This window comes from Falco biarmicus, chromosome 6 (genome assembly GCF_023638135.1).
Source record: "Falco biarmicus isolate bFalBia1 chromosome 6, bFalBia1.pri, whole genome shotgun sequence".
Lineage (NCBI taxonomy): Eukaryota > Metazoa > Chordata > Aves > Falconiformes > Falconidae > Falco > Falco biarmicus.
In genome coordinates this window covers 89,388,021-89,403,175 of record NC_079293.1, presented here as the reverse complement: position 1 = coordinate 89,403,175, position 15,155 = coordinate 89,388,021, and the positions used below count along the sequence as shown (strand labels likewise).

The 15,155-nt window shown below is 50.0% G+C and overlaps 2 long non-coding RNA genes across 2 annotated transcripts; both read right to left on the bottom strand.

Annotated features, from left to right (window-relative positions):
• Positions 1-244: 244 nt before the first annotated feature.
• LOC130151864 (uncharacterized) lies at positions 245-5,994 on the bottom strand. The gene is made up of 2 exons (XR_008822763.1): positions 2,902-5,994; positions 245-2,660 (listed from the first exon to the last, which is right to left on the bottom strand). It is a non-coding gene; the product is annotated as an uncharacterized LOC130151864 (long non-coding RNA).
• A 35-nt stretch (positions 5,995-6,029) lies between these two features.
• On the bottom strand, positions 6,030-14,743 carry LOC130151487 (uncharacterized). The gene is made up of 3 exons (XR_008822590.1): positions 14,270-14,743; positions 7,706-8,580; positions 6,030-6,791 (listed from the first exon to the last, which is right to left on the bottom strand). It is a non-coding gene; the product is annotated as an uncharacterized LOC130151487 (long non-coding RNA).
• Between the last annotated feature and the right edge of the window lie 412 nt (positions 14,744-15,155).

The following is a 15,155-nucleotide window of genomic DNA, read 5'->3' as shown; positions in this document are numbered from 1 at the left end:
TGGTGTATACCATGAGTTTAAGGAGTAGAAAATGTGGCACTACAAGAAAGAAATACTAGTTTAATGTTACTGTTACTTCATAACTGTTGGCCTCAGTGTCAGTGGTCATCACCACCCCTGCTGCGCTCTCTTTAAGTTCATTATACCTTTCCTAGACATGCTTTAGAAAACAAAGACGTACCTTCTCATGCTTCAAAATACCATCCTTGGCTTTCTGAAGTGCTGGAATTAATATCAGCTCAGCTCAGATCAAACAGGCTTTATTGGAAGCTAGAGCAGCAAAAGCAGTAAAAAACCCTGTGCTAAATATTAAATGCTTGTTAGGAAGCCAGTGGGAATTTCTCTACAGCAACCTGCAAACGTCACTCACAATATTTTCATAGCATCTTTTGCACTGCCTGGCAGAAATCTCCTTGTCCCTAACAGCCTCAGCCATGTTCAGACTACAGGCACACGTGAGGTGCTCCTCGTAGGGAAAATGTGAAGGGTTTGGGTTTTTTTTTTCTTCTCACTTGGGGTCACATTAGTTGGAGTCTGTCTGTCTTCTAATCCCTAAAACATGACACAGTTGCAATGAAGTGAGAGATCACAAGCATAACGTAAAACTGATCACTGTGTATAGATCCAGACTGCAGAAAGGCTGAGTTTGCAGAATTTACTCACGTGCATAAAGTCAATGAAATCAGAGAGGCAGTGGGAGGGACAGAGGCCGTGTTAGCCCTGTCCTCCATTGCAGTTCTGCTTTGTGTTACTCACTGTTGTCTCAGATTAACGTCCTCAGCTGTGTGGGTTGAGGATGGCATTCCTGCCTTCCTGCCTCGTCACTGCTGCCAGCTGGCTGAGGATGTCCCCACGGCTCCTGCAAGCGCTCACAAGTGAGATGGAAAGTTTGGGTTTGCCCACATCACCGCATGGTTTGGGTTGGAAGGGACCTTTAAAGATCTTCTAGTTCTGGCCCCCTTGTCATGGGCAGGGACACCGTGTTCATTGTTTGCTTTCAGTAGTCTGACTTTCTGGAAAGGGACCTGGGAGTATCTACATAACCACTTTCCACTGGCAGAGAGACAGATGGGAAGGGAGGGGAAAGGCAAAAAGAAAGGGAATCCCCAGCAGAGGAGCAGCTGTGGGTGGTTATTAACTACAGCTGCTGTTTTTGAAGGGAAAGCCCTTCCCACAGCCTTGGTGGTAAACCAGGTTTCCCCTTTCCAGCCCTATGGGTCAACCCGAGGCTGAAAGTGAGTGCTGCAGCATGGATACCGTTTTCTGTGCCTCCCTTGGCTGAATCATGGGCCAATGCACTCACCACTGCCATGTGTCTGGTCCTGGTCTGCAAACTAAGCCAGAGCCAAGTCCAGCTGTGCGGGACTGACCTCAGTGTCCAGCTGGTGAGGTTCAGATCGCCGATCTTGAAGCATCTTCACCCAAGTCAGGGGGACGTTCTGCCAGGTTAATCTTAGTCGATCGCTCAGAGCTGCTTTAAAAAGAAATTTTGCATCACTCACTCAGCATGAAATGACCTTTACGTAGCTAGCGTTGGATTTACCCCTCAGTTGACATTTGCCCAGGAAGGACTGATCTGGCTGAAACCCTCAGGTCTGTGTTTCTCTTTCACCAGAGAGGTACATTCAAATCCCCAGTGATTAATTGTGCCAGAGACACAGGGGAAAGCCATACCCTCAGAGTGCCTTTTTCAGCCACACACCCTTCCACGGCCTTTAATATTTTTTGGTTGTGATGAAGAGAGGCGTCTTGTCTGCTCGCACAGGGAAAGTAACAAATTGTTTGATTTTCTACCTTACACTTCATTGATGTTATCTCAGAGTTAAATGTTGTTACTGTTCTGCTGCATTTTGTATTAACAGCAAAGCTCTCTGTTCCCCTCGGGGAGAATAAACGAATCCCACGTAACATTTGCGGACCAGAAGGAAGGGGCGACAGATGTGCGGTTCCCTCCTGCGGCTTGCTTTGCTGGCTGTCATCTTGTGGCTGAACACCGCGGTGGCAGTGACAACGCCAGTCCCACCTGAGATATCTCTTGCCACCTGGATGGTAGGATACTCAGTGGGTGATTTCGCGTGACTTTGAGAAGAGAGGCTGGTTTAAACCTAACAAAGTTCCCCAGGGCACACGCAGCATGATCTTGTGAACTCTGGTATTTGCAGCCTGAACGTGCTGATGGTTCTCTGCAGATAGGAACCGCCAGGGCTTTACCAGCAGAGTTAGGGGAGGAAACTGTGAGTCAGGCAACCGTAGTTCACTTGATGTGTTGTCTACCTGCCTCTTCGAGCACAACTTCTGCCCGTAAAGTATGCTTTTACGGTAAGTCTTCTGACTAGCGTTTCAGTTATCTCTGCTCTCTACTGATTGCCAAGGGCCACGCTGGCTTCGCAGGAGAACGTGACTCAGCACTGCCGGTGTGTTACAGTGCCCTGGTGATATAGAATGACAAACATCCTTATTCCTGTGCATGTGGGACATAGTCCTGCAAAGTGTCTCCTGCGTAAACAACTCCAATCCCCAGTAGTTCTAGCCAGGAAATTTTTTCTGCTGCTACTTTTTCAGATATGCGAGTTAAATCGGCATTCTTGAAAAACAACAGAAGTATGACAGGGGATTTTTCCTATGCTCACTCTGGTTCAGGAGTCTTTTATGGAGCCTTCCTGGAAAAGAAACAGGGGAAACAGTGGGTTTTGTGATGTAGAAAATAAACAGCAAAAAGAACAAAGTAGCTTGATGTTTTCCCAGATGCGAGAGAGTGCAAGAGACAATAAAAAGCAAGGAAATGCGTATTACTGCTTGTGGCAGGACTAGTAGCGAACTATTGTAAAAGCTGGGTTATCTCCAGTAATATCTGGGCTCCTGTTTTTCAGGGGATGCTGTAGTGGCCTAGAAGGTCCTTACTTGCAGGGTCCTGGTACCGCTGGCTTTCAGAAACCTTCACAGAAAACCCTTGCTCAGCTTGTACTGCAAGTAAAAAAAATGAACAAGGTATTGGGATCCATAAGGAATATGAGGGAAAATAATGATTAAATGTAAGTAGAGGGGCAGGTCCCCCAGGAACCCCAAGTGTGGTGGGTAATCTTGTCTCTAAAAGAGCAGCATTAAACAGTGATAGGAACAACCAAACATCAAGGAAAAGCTCTCCTTGGAGGAAGCAAGAGCTATAAAAGAAATATGTAAAATTACGAACACCACAGAGAAAGCAGATGGAGAGTTTCTGCTCTTCTTGTCTTTAGTGATGTGAAGGGATATTAAACCTGAATTTTTCATGCCAATAGCGGGAGAAATGTTTCTGTGCCTTGTGTAAGTGGAGCGTGGTGCTCAATGCCACAAGAAACCTTTCAAGACAAGAACTTAGAAAGATGCAGAACGGGATGGCAGTTTTATAGGGCAACATTAGCAGCTTTCAAAATTAACTCATACGACAATTTTGAAGATTATTTTTTTTCATGTCAACCAAATGCCAACTGTCAGAACTCAGGATCAGATCCATATGTAGAGAAGACAGATGACTGGCCCACCTCTGCACTCATGGGCCACCCCTGACACGCTGTATCCTCGCTAGAGGCAAGACGCAGGGCAGGACGGGCGCCTGCTCTGACCCTGCAGGGCAATACCCACATTTTCCTTCAGAGATGAGAATGAGCTGGGCCACAACTGAGTGCCAGAAGGGGCCTGCGGGAAGGGGCCTGCAGGAAGGAAAAGTGGCTGGATCAGGGTAGCGGAGGTCAATGGCTCCATCTGGGCCAGTTTCTTAATAGACTCCATCAAGACACTGTCCCAACATAAGGACAACCCATAAAACAGGGATGTCAGATCTCTCCCGTTGCTCCTAAATGATACGGCATTTATTCCTCCAAGTCTGCCACGGTAGCAGAGCTTCTCCTGGCTCTAAGACATTTCTCAGCACATTAGACATGCCGCAGATGTATCTGCGTTTAACCCAGTTTCTTCTTGGTGCTGTCAGTATCCAGTAAAAAGGCTGTGTAAAATTAAAAGCTCTTGCTTCTGTATCTGGAGTGAGCACATTTTATCAGATAGCAGCTTATTCTGGTGAAGTGGAGTACATTAATACCTGAGTCATCAGGGGCTCTGGGTTTTTTTATGTCAGCTTTCCAGGCTAGCTTTGTTATGTGCAGCACTCCCTTTGAATTCGGCCACTGCCACCCCGACACTACAAAAGGAGGGATTCTGGTGGGATGCTTTCAGGGAAGTGTAATGGGAAACAGTCTGGTCTGAGCGGCAACTCCAGTGTCATCAGCCATGGACTCAAACAGGGCTTCGCTTTTCAATTAAATGGTGACATGGGAAGCTGCTGGAAAACACAGCCGGAGAGTCTCCTGTTTGGCAACAAGGAATCACTGTGTACAGACCAGGTGCGTCCAATGCACGTGGAATTCACCTATAGCATTTACAGCACCTAAATCATCCCCAGGGATTAAGATGCTTTATCAAGCCCCGCAGCTTTGCTGGGTCTGTTAAGACTTCTCTTCCAGCCCATAGACTCTCTAGTCCTGCTGCCCTTTGAGATACTCCTGAAGAAGTTCCTCCCTCTCTCTCTCTCATTTGTTTCTTCTGTCTACATCACACCCTGGGAGTTTTCACCAGTATGACACACACCGTTTTACTGCTGACTAATATTTACCTCTCTTTTATTGGCTTCTCTCTGTTTGCCTCCACCATTTAGGCTTGAGGACCTACCACCTCGAGCTGACCATCTCCTCAGCAATATTTGATGTTAGACCTCCTGGCCACTGTAACACAACACAGCCAAAAATCAATCATTTTCCTTCCCAGACCTCACTGTTTCCAACCATTCTGGTATCCCAAAAGCAGCAAAACATCTTGACTTTACTGGATTTTCGTGTGCTGGGCACTGTCTGGCAGAGGGCCATACACTTGCCTACAAGCAGGCAGACAATATGCAACCCAACTGTTTTAAAAATGACTTCTCCTGAGTGCATCCTTTTCATCTGAGCACGCATGAGAGGAGGTGTTTGAACTCCAGGAACAAGTGCCTGCTAGAGTTGCCACCCCACAGCCATGCAGTAAATTCGTTTTTTTGCAAAATGAGCAGGGGATCAGGACCTCCTGTCCTTTATTCCCACCTTTTCCTGTGCTAACTTGCTCATTTTGGAACAATTCTTTCTTTAACTCAGGCAAACGAAAATCTCTTGTTTCTAAGACTACTTGTGAGTCAGGTTGTGCAGTTTCAAAGCAAGTGATGATGTGGAGTGAGAAACAGAAAAAAGTACAGAAAAAACAGACCAAGTTGGTGGTATCTAAAGAAGGTGTCAAGCAAGCAGGGTTGGGATCTTAGAGAGTTTTAGAGATATGAATTTGATTCTGGTTTTAGCACGGAGTTCAGTACAGATCTTATTTTAAAGATCAGAGATAAAGGCCCTGAACGATAGATGTTTTTCAGCTTTGCTCTGGTCTGGGCTGCAAGGTCCACTGGTAGAGGGTATGGCCACAGGAATCCCAACCGAGTAACGTACAGGCAGTCGAGCTAACTTGGTGTTATCTTCGGTATCACGCACATAGCGCTGAGAGGAAAAGCACACACCTTTGTGTGCTTTAGAATTCGACAGCCGAGAGGCTGTGGAAGCACATGAGTGCCTGGATTAAGCCGAGGGAGCAGCGCACGGTCCCCCCCCAGCAGCTCTCTGACCGGTGCCTCGGTCCCCCCCCGCCCATCCCTGCCCTCGGCTGGAAATCCCAGGGGTTAAAGCACGTGGAGACCACAAGGATGGTTCCTTTCCTCTACGGGCATGATTCTGTAGGAATAGGTAATAGCTGTTATCAGGAGAGTGATCTGCGTGGAAAGCATCGACATGCCTTTAAGCACACGGTTCCTCTTCTCGTGTCTTACCTTGCTTCTGCCCTGAGCTCACCCCAGCTCCAACGTGGCTGCCGCCGTTTGAGTCAGCTCAGAGCGTTCCCCGCAAGCGCTCTGCGCCACAGCAGATGGCAGCCTGTCCCCAGGCTCGGCGGCGGAGCTGCCGGCACTTCAGGCAGCGCGGGTCTCCTCTTGGCAGCGGTGCCTGCTCGCCCCGGTAGAAGGCTCCGTGTGAACCCAGCCACTGGATCAAAGCAGCTGGAGACAGAAACAGGACCGCAGCCACCTCTTGCAGGGCTTGGCTCCTCACCGGGGGCCGGATCAGCTCTCGCACCACCTCTCTATTCATCTAGGACAGCGTTTCCCTTCCAACTTACGACAAGGGTTCAAACGCAAAGTAATTAAAAATCCATGCTAATTCATTCCCTCACCTTGACAGCAACCCATAAGAGAAAACACATCACGCTTTGTGAGTAGTACGTCAAAATCAAAGTGACATTTCTCAGCGCCTGAGACATTCGTGCTGTACTGAAGAGCAGCTCTGTGGCAGGCCTGCCGCGGCTGGCTGTGTGAGCCGTGCTGGGAGAGGCCTCGCGCTACTTCATCTGCCCGTGACTGCTCAGAAGAGCCTCAGATACGCGCTGCGGATTTACCTGGCCTGGAAAGCAAGGAGCAAAGCCACCATCAGTCTTCCATCCTGCCCCTTCTTATTCCCTGCTCTGAGAGCCAGAACAGGGATGTTTATTGGGACGGGGTTTTTTGAGATGACCAGAGCCACACCAGGCTCTTCCTGATACCCTCTGGATCCCGTGGAAGCATTTCTCAGTGCCATGTGAAAACTCCCTTGTCCGTACTGTGACGTTACACCTACTGACCGGTGTTACTCATTCCTAGTGGTCTGTTTCACAAGCATCAGAAAGGGGCAAAGATGCCGTCTCCTGGGAAGGTGCTCCTGGTGCAAATGCAAAAGACGACAGATTTACTTCTGTGTAGCCTCTGCCTTCGATTCCTACTTTTTATCCTGCTTCTGTTCTCACAAAGTATGTTAATGGCATCCAGATGCTTATTAACACGTCCCACATAACAACCAGAGACAGGAAATACAGGCCAGATGAGGCACATAACAGCCTGAACAATGGTTAAGAGAGATGAGACAGATTCAGAGTCAGCAGGGCCAAGTAACATTTACTCTGGGGCCTTCAAGAAACTAATCAGATGGTTGTCAGCGAAAACCTTTATAAAAACTCTAGGGGATGGGGGAGGTCCCACAGGAGCGGAAAGCCTATTATCAATACCTAGGGGGACACCCAAATACAGCATTAGTTAATCTTAAAGGCCCACACAATCCCAAAGCAACCGTTACGGGCTTACAAAACCAAGCCATGTCTAACCAAGCCCGTTTCTCTCTTTGAGAAGGTAGCTGGGCCGGCAGCTGGGAAAGGGAAGCCACCAAAGTGCTGCATCTTCCCTTGAACACCACCGGCTCACGTGGCCACCAAAGGAAACGGTCCAGACAACATTACTACGAGGTGAACAGGCAAGTTGTTCATGCTCAAGGTGTAACGTTCATCACGCCCCTGGTTCTGTATGACCCTGACAGCTGCTGCCATGGGAACGTTGGCTCCCCAAGTCTGGCCGAAGAGGCAGGAGGCTGTATTTCTCTGTGCGTACTGCGAGGGATGGGAGATGTGGGGGAAAGTTCCTTTCACACAGGAAACCACCATCAGTGCCGCGATGACCCCAGTTTCCTACCTTATACCCAAGGTCTTGGCATTCATGAGCATCTTTTCCTTACAAGACACATGTGCCACTCACCCCCAGTTCAGCTGTTAAAGAAACACATAAAATACTCTTCCAGCAACCTACCCAGCCCGCAGAGGCTGCTGCAGACCGCTGCTTACATCTGTCCCTCTGAGGAGCCTTTTCATCCTCTTGAAAGCTGCCCTCTTCTTCCCCAGCTGTCAGAGAAATCTGGCTAACTAAAAATCTCGAGGACATTATACTGCGGTTCTCCCATCTTCCCGGCTGCATTCATTATTAATAGCTCATCATTAAATTTTAATAAATGGAGTATCAGAGGTTTAAGGCTCATTAGGCGCCATTCCACCCTTTTTTTCTTCTATGTACACTTGTTGGGCAAGCTCATTCAGTGTCATGCAGGGGAAGCTGCCGGGCGGTAACAGGCGTACCTTTTGCAGAAAGTTGTAGCACCTTTATCTCCAGACTGCGGAAGTGCTTGGAATACAAAAGCTTTTGCTTTGAGGTTTTTTTTTTCTAGAAGTAAACAAAAAAACCCCAAAACCCAAAGAGCAGGTAAGTCTTCAGTCTCAACTTGCTCTTCAGTTTACTTCATTAGAGTGGGAGCTGATGAATTCTAGCTCCATTAGTGAGTTGGTTTCCCAGGGAAGATGGGAGCAGCTTGGCTGTGTAGGACCGTTGGGCTGCGTAGGACTGGTCCTGAGCAGGGTCTGTGCCCTGAGGAGCAGTGAATTAGTGGTGCTGCAGGAGAACTGAGATGCTTCTCAATGGGCAGAAACGTACTGAAACAAAGAACCACCAGGATATTTTTCCTCAGTGGAGGAGGCGCTAGGACCCTTTGGAGGGGCATACAGCATGAGGACACAGGCAGGGACCTGCTCGCTTCACTCAGCAAGTGGAGGGCTTCGGGGAGGAGGACATCGCGAAGCTGAAGACACCATTCAGGAAGCGGGAGCAAGAACTCTGGCCATCTGGCAAACAGCCTACGAAAAAACATCAAAAGGACTCTTTATCGTGGAGAACGCAAGGCTGAGAAGAGACACACTTATAGCCTTCAGCTGTGTAAAAGCCTGCTGGAAGGAGGGAGAAAAAACTATTGCCTCCACATCCTCAGGGGGGAACAAGCAGTAATGTGCTAAAGCTTTCCTTCGGGGGGGCTTTAGGTTCACCATGAGGAGCAATTTTTCACTGGAAGGATAGTTGAACAGAGGAACAGGCTGCCTAGAGAGGTTGTGGAGTCTCCGTTACCGCAGATTTGGAAAGGGTAAGCGGGCTGAATGCTTACGAGCGGGATTTGGGTAGAACTGACCCTGCCATGGGGCAGGCCAACACAGGGAGGAGCTTCCCATGGGTCCACGATTATCTTATCAACAATGCATTTTAAAACCAGCTGATACAAAGAAGCTCACATCTAAAATTTGTGGGAAAAAATCCTGTTTGATGCAACCTAGGAACTCTTCCTGGGTTTTTTTGGTTTGTTTCCCTCCCTCCTTGAAATAGTAAGGAAATTCCAGAGACACCGAGGTACTCAAAAAAGAGCAAGAACTGTAGTGTTAGACTAGCTCATCTGACATCCATACTGAGCAAAATAAAGGGAAAGCTGATCAGAGCTCACACATAAAGGAAAATAACATGCCAATCAAGTTTGATTGGTTGGTTTTGTTTTTTTTTTTAAAGAAAAACTCACATCTGGCAAGCCTGCTTGCCTCCTTTGAGATAACAAGTTTGGCGGATAAAAGGCCAAGTCATAATGGTGTTTTGTAAGATATTTGACTCAGTATGGAGTGACATTATGATTAAAAGATTAGCACTCTCCCCTATCAGAAAGAGCCCACGTTAAACGGCTTAGCTGACAGCTCTCCCATGGAGGCTCTGCCACAGATGGGACAGACTCAGCCCAGAGTTACCTGGCCCTGACCCTGCTCGGCATCGCTGCTCAGGGTCTGGGGGCAAATGTAAGAGGACCACTGACAGTGTGTGTACGGGCTGTAAGGATCTGCCAAGCAGCAAGTTGGGCTAAGGAAAGTAATCTAGAAACTGCTGCTGTGCAGAACACACTGGAGGCATTGCTTTTTTATATATATTTTTTTTTTTGGAGTACTAAGAGCAAAGGTGGGTTAAATACCCCCACCCTGGGGACTCCCACAGCTGCTCCTCTCTTCCTCTGCTGCGTCCTGGGGAAGCCAACCTCTGACATCCCACCTTTATGCTTCTGCAGCATGAATTCGCACCAAAATTACAGTCTGAAAGATTATTTGGGGCCAACACAGCCTCTTGCGTGATTGTATTCAGCATATTTTTTGCTGCAGAAACAGAAATACAGCCTGGCTTTATTAACCGTTAGCCTATAAAGATAAAAATATAACAAAATGCAGACACATATGGTCTATAAATACATTTATGCTGTTGTGAGGAACGCTAGTCCCAGGCCTCCATGGTATGAAAAACACTCCACTGTGTAAATACTGCATGATCAGCAATATTGTTTTAAGGATGGGGGGGCGGGGGGTGTTTTTCCTTTAGGGCTGGCACAGCCGCTAGCCAAGCCCCCGCTTTTGCCAAGGCACTCGGCCCCAGCTTTGCCTGGCAGGCACCTGCCAGGAGCTGCCAAGGAGTGTGACATGAGCCCTGATTCATCGACGCCCAAAGGTGCTCGCACACACCTTCTGCTTCTCCTGCTCAGGAACAGGCGGGGTGAGATTTCCAAGCGATAAAGAGTGACGCTGGCAGAAACGCTGAGTAACACTGCAAACACCCGGAGCGATGGTGGAGCTGAGGTCTCCGGCATTGCTTACCCTGCCTTTCAGGAAAGCTGCTCTGAAACCACTTTTAATATGAATAAGTGGAAAAGCATTGGATATCCGTGCTCTTCTAATGTTATGCAGCATTTAAAAGAACTGCTGGTTGATTCAACTTCCCTTCAGAAGTCAAGCAAGCTAATTAAACGAACCAAGGGCCTGGCCACTTTGCTCTGCAGAGCCTGGGACTGGCTTTGCCCAGCCGGCTGCTGTGACTAGAGGCTGTGGGGAAGGGGCAGGAGATGGGAGAGGTGCCGCAGCCCTGCGACCCATCTCGGACAATGTTTATTCTCCAGCAATGGTGGAGGGTGGCACCACAGGTTCATCCTGTGATGGGACCCATGGACACGTCTCCATCACAGGGCAACACTCCATGGAAAGGCAAACTGGGCAGGCGAGACCACGACCCCTCAATCCACAGTTAAAGGCCCTTAATCCCTTGGAAGTCCTATTGTAGGGGGTTGTCCCAGCAAAATGGAAGTGGGCATGCCTGCATCCCAGTCCTGCAGAGGAGTCTTTTGAAAATGTCAGCCACTGTGCCAACTAGAAGCACAGGCCAGAGAGGAAAAAAAGAGGCCAATTAAAAAGCCAGGTTGTCTCTGCATTGCTCAGGGCTAACAGAACAGATGATGGCATCACTGGAAGCTGCGTTTGCCTTTAATTGTCCTTGTTCCACTGAATAACTAATTCTCTCCTCCTCCCACACGACAGGGAAAAAAAAAAAAAAGCCTGGTTTTTTTGGAAAGGATGAGTTGACTCAATTCCTTTCCTACAGCATATGACAGCAAGCTGCAGTTTTTAGCTTGCATCCAGGCAAGTTTAGAATATTGCTGCATGCATTTGTTTTGTTTCAAATCTTCTGGGATCAGTTAAAAATATTATTTTGGAGAGAAGAGGATATGGAAGCACTAAAGGCTTCAGCTCCTCCTAAATTGCCACCGACCAAAGGGAATAGCGTGGGTAAATCCCGTTTGCAAGGTGGTCGTATCAAAAAGTTATTTCACAGGTGTCAGAGGGCTGGGACATGGGGGGCACTGGGGACAAAGCGGATCCCCTCAGCCTGGAGATGAAACACTGGGCTTACCACGACTCATCCTTCATGTGGCTGTTTCGCAGGAAAGCCATTGCTCTTCCCTTATCCTTGACCAGCTCACATTTCCAGCATTTTCCAGGAGAGACTAAAGGGAAACCCTACCTAGACTGAAGGATAATGACTGAAAACCCCTCCCAAACACATTTTGCAGGGCCCCAGTCCAGCCAACGTGGTTCAGTGCATTAAAAGTCACGTATTTCAATAGAAACACACAGAGAAATAGTCATAACCCCAGTGAACATGACTGAGAAGCTGTCAGATAAAACAGCTCAGCGAAAAGTTGATCTGATTTAATATATTATCTTTTTTTTGGGGGTGGGGGGGTGGGAGAGGAGAGTTGAAGCAGAAACAAATCCAAGGACAAAGACAATGAGCTATAAAGAAGCAGACAGAATGATCTTGGGAGTTGTTAGTGAAGAATACGCGTAAGGAAGCTACACCTCCCACCCCCGAGTGATGTAACCATGCACTGCGCCTTCCTCCGCTGTTCTGGCATTTCCTACCTGCCCCTCCGTGCCCTCCTGCCGCTCACGCTCTCGTGGGGAATCCTGCGGAGCCTGGCACATGCTGGGGTGGGGTGGGGGGGAAGACTTTTAATGAGGCCTTCCCACTAGGAAGAGGAAAACCAGACAATCCTGGCTGAGTTGTAAGTCCAAAGGGCTCTTCCCTCACTGTATTTTTGAAAGGCAGCGGATCCGCAGCAGCGAGCTCAGCACAGAGCTGTCCTTATGCACACAGGCAGAGGAGCAGATTAATGGTTCGCTCCTGCCTCAGAGCTCTTTAGTGACACTAAATCAGCAAAAAAGCATTCAAAATAAAAACATCTCAATATTGCAGGTGTTGCCAAATCACAGAGGAGTTGCCTCTGCCAGCAGGAAAGTGCTTCTCTAGTGGATCCATCAGGTCACTCGTGCCCACACAGAGGACGGGAGAGGTCCCAGCCCCTGCACAGGAGCGATGGGTGCTCAGTGGGGGTGGCAGAACCGAGTCTTTGCTGGTGCCTTCACTGCAGCAGAGCCAGGCAAACCTCTCAGGCATTGGTGCTGGTTCCTATTGCCAGCCCTGTGAGGGGCAGCAGGACCAGGATGGAGAGCCGGCCGTGCCAGCAGCCAAACCAAGTGGCTTGGAGCAGGCCGGCAGCTCCTGACTGCCAGAGCTGGCACTTTGCCCCCGGTTACTAATCCTCACCACCACCACCACCCCCACCACCCCGCACCTAACCTGATCCCACACAGGCTTGTGCCTGCACCAGGCAGGGCAAACCGGGCCTGCGCCTGCAAAGTCGCCTGCAGAAAGGGCCGTATCTGCCAGGGCTGTAGGGAGGAGGACGGGCAGCAGCTCGCAGGGGAACCAGGGCAGGAACACAAAGATTCAGGCACTGGGGCTTAGGCCAACGCTGTTCCCTACTGATGCACAGCCTCTGACGTGCCCAAAACCACCGGTCCCACTCCAAGTGCTGCGGTCCCCGAGGCCGGGATGGGACAGCTGCTCCCACAGCGACAGCTTCGACTTGAGGGAATCAAAGAACTTTTCCCCTGCTCTTTTAAATCTTTTGCTGTCAGGAGGGAGGCAGGACCAGAGGGACAAGCAGGACCACCCAGCATGGCTGTTCCTTGTGCAGTAGCACCCACTGACATTCCCCAGCTCAGCTGGTGTCACTGGGATCGTTGTCACCAGGGGATACTGCACCAAAACAGCAGCTCGATGCGGGGCTGTTCTCTGCAAGAAAATGGGGTCCCGAGCTCTTGCTGCTGCTGCCCTGGAAGAGGCACCAGGGGAGGGACAGGCTCACTGCCACCTGTGTGGGCCCCCGAGTCACAGCAACCATCGTGGCTCCCACCAAGATGCTTCCCCACATCTTTTACACAGGATGCACAACAAGGTGTGCATGAGCGATCTCCTACAGCCACCAGAACCTTGGAAGCTGCATTTCCAGGATCACCACAACCCTGGTGTTAAAAGCTGAGCACTAGAATTAGACAAGCTTTGCCGGTGTTTTTACAGAAAAGGAAGGAGGGATCGCGGGAGCCCAGGCTGGGACCAGGAAGCCTGGTCTAATTTAACAGCAGCCAGGCTTAACCCCGTCTGAAAGGCAGCAGGCAGGTAGGCAGCTGTAGTCATGATTTACATTGCAGAACTCAAACTGTATTTTTAGAATCCATCCCGGAAAGCTTCTCTTCAGAAAGAGATCAAGTATGCCACAGCAGGGTCATTATGGGATTTGCAGAGTACCTCCAAACAGGGGATGGCTGCTTGAGTGACTTTGTTATGTCATTAAATCTCCTGGGATACCAGCCTTGTTCCCATGGGTGTAACGAGCCTCGCGCGGATGGGATTAGAAACCCTCATCCCACACGCTCGCGGTGTTGCTGGAACCCAGCGGCTGAGTCAGCAAAGGGAAGCGGCCGGGCTCCCCAGGCCTTCCTGGGGAAAGCCCCCAGCAAGCCCCCAGCACCAGCCTCCTGCCCTGCGGTGAGCCAGCTCGCCCAGCTGCTCCGCTTCTGCTCGGGGAATGAAGCTTTCATGAGCCAGCTGCTGGGCCAAGCTGCTGCCTTTTACCAGGCTTAAATCCGTGCAATTTCCTACAGCTGAAAAGCAAATTAGCTCATTAAATCACCTGCATTACACACCTCACCAGGTACCATGCAGAACAGCGCGGCCGATCGTGCCAGCCGACAGCGGGACGCTGCCCGCTCAGCCCCGACGTGCAGCATCCCCGAGCTCTTGGGGCCAAAGGGCCTCCGCTTACACCCACGTGCAACCCCCGCCAGCACCACATACCTGCAGGGAGCCCCGCAGAGCTGCGCTCTCCCTCTGCTGCTGGCACCGCCGATGCCTCTTTCCACGCCTCTGAAAGGGGGTTCGGGCCGTGGGTCCGCAGGGGCTGGTCCGGCTGCACACAGTCAACAGCCCCAATGCCAGCGCGTCACCACCCAGCGCTGCAAAGGCTTCAAGGTGCAGGGCACTTACATCAGCTGGCTGCACTCAAAGGGATCGTTTTACTCCAACATTCATTTCACAGTTTAGAGACTACAAGACCTTCTATTTAAATTATTCATTAAGGCACAGAAGCCCAGGCAGAACTCAGACAGGGAACCGCAGCCACTGCTCCTAGTCAGCCTGTGCGGCGCACGGGAAGTGTTCCCCAACTACCCAGCCGCCACCGTCCTGCTCGTGACAGCGGGATTTCCGTGTCGCAGCCACTCGAACGCCCACATTCTGCCCTTGTAAGAACCGGATTAAGCCCAGCTTGGGTCCAGAAAAGCATGCAACAGGCAGAGCGCACAGGGCACGCTCCTGAGGGCTGCCATAGCATACTGTACCCAGGGAAACACCAGTTCTGCTAAGGCAGCACCCTCTCCCGGGGAGTTTCTTTGTATTTTTTTCGGGGGTGGGGGCAAAGAAGTATAATGAAAGCCTAATGTATCATCTTAATGGGGCAGAGGCTTAATGATGGTCTGTGTGTTGGGCATGAACCTCTTCTTCCCCCCTCCAGGTGTCAGTTGTGCATGTTCCCACCTGCACGACTGGCACCGGGGCAGCACCCAGCCACGCCTCCAGCACGGGGCCATGCACTGCTGTCACCTGTCCACTACCCTCCCCTTCTCAACCTGTTTTCACTGTTTGTGTTACTCACACCGCTTTGTAGCTTTCACCGTGTCCTTTT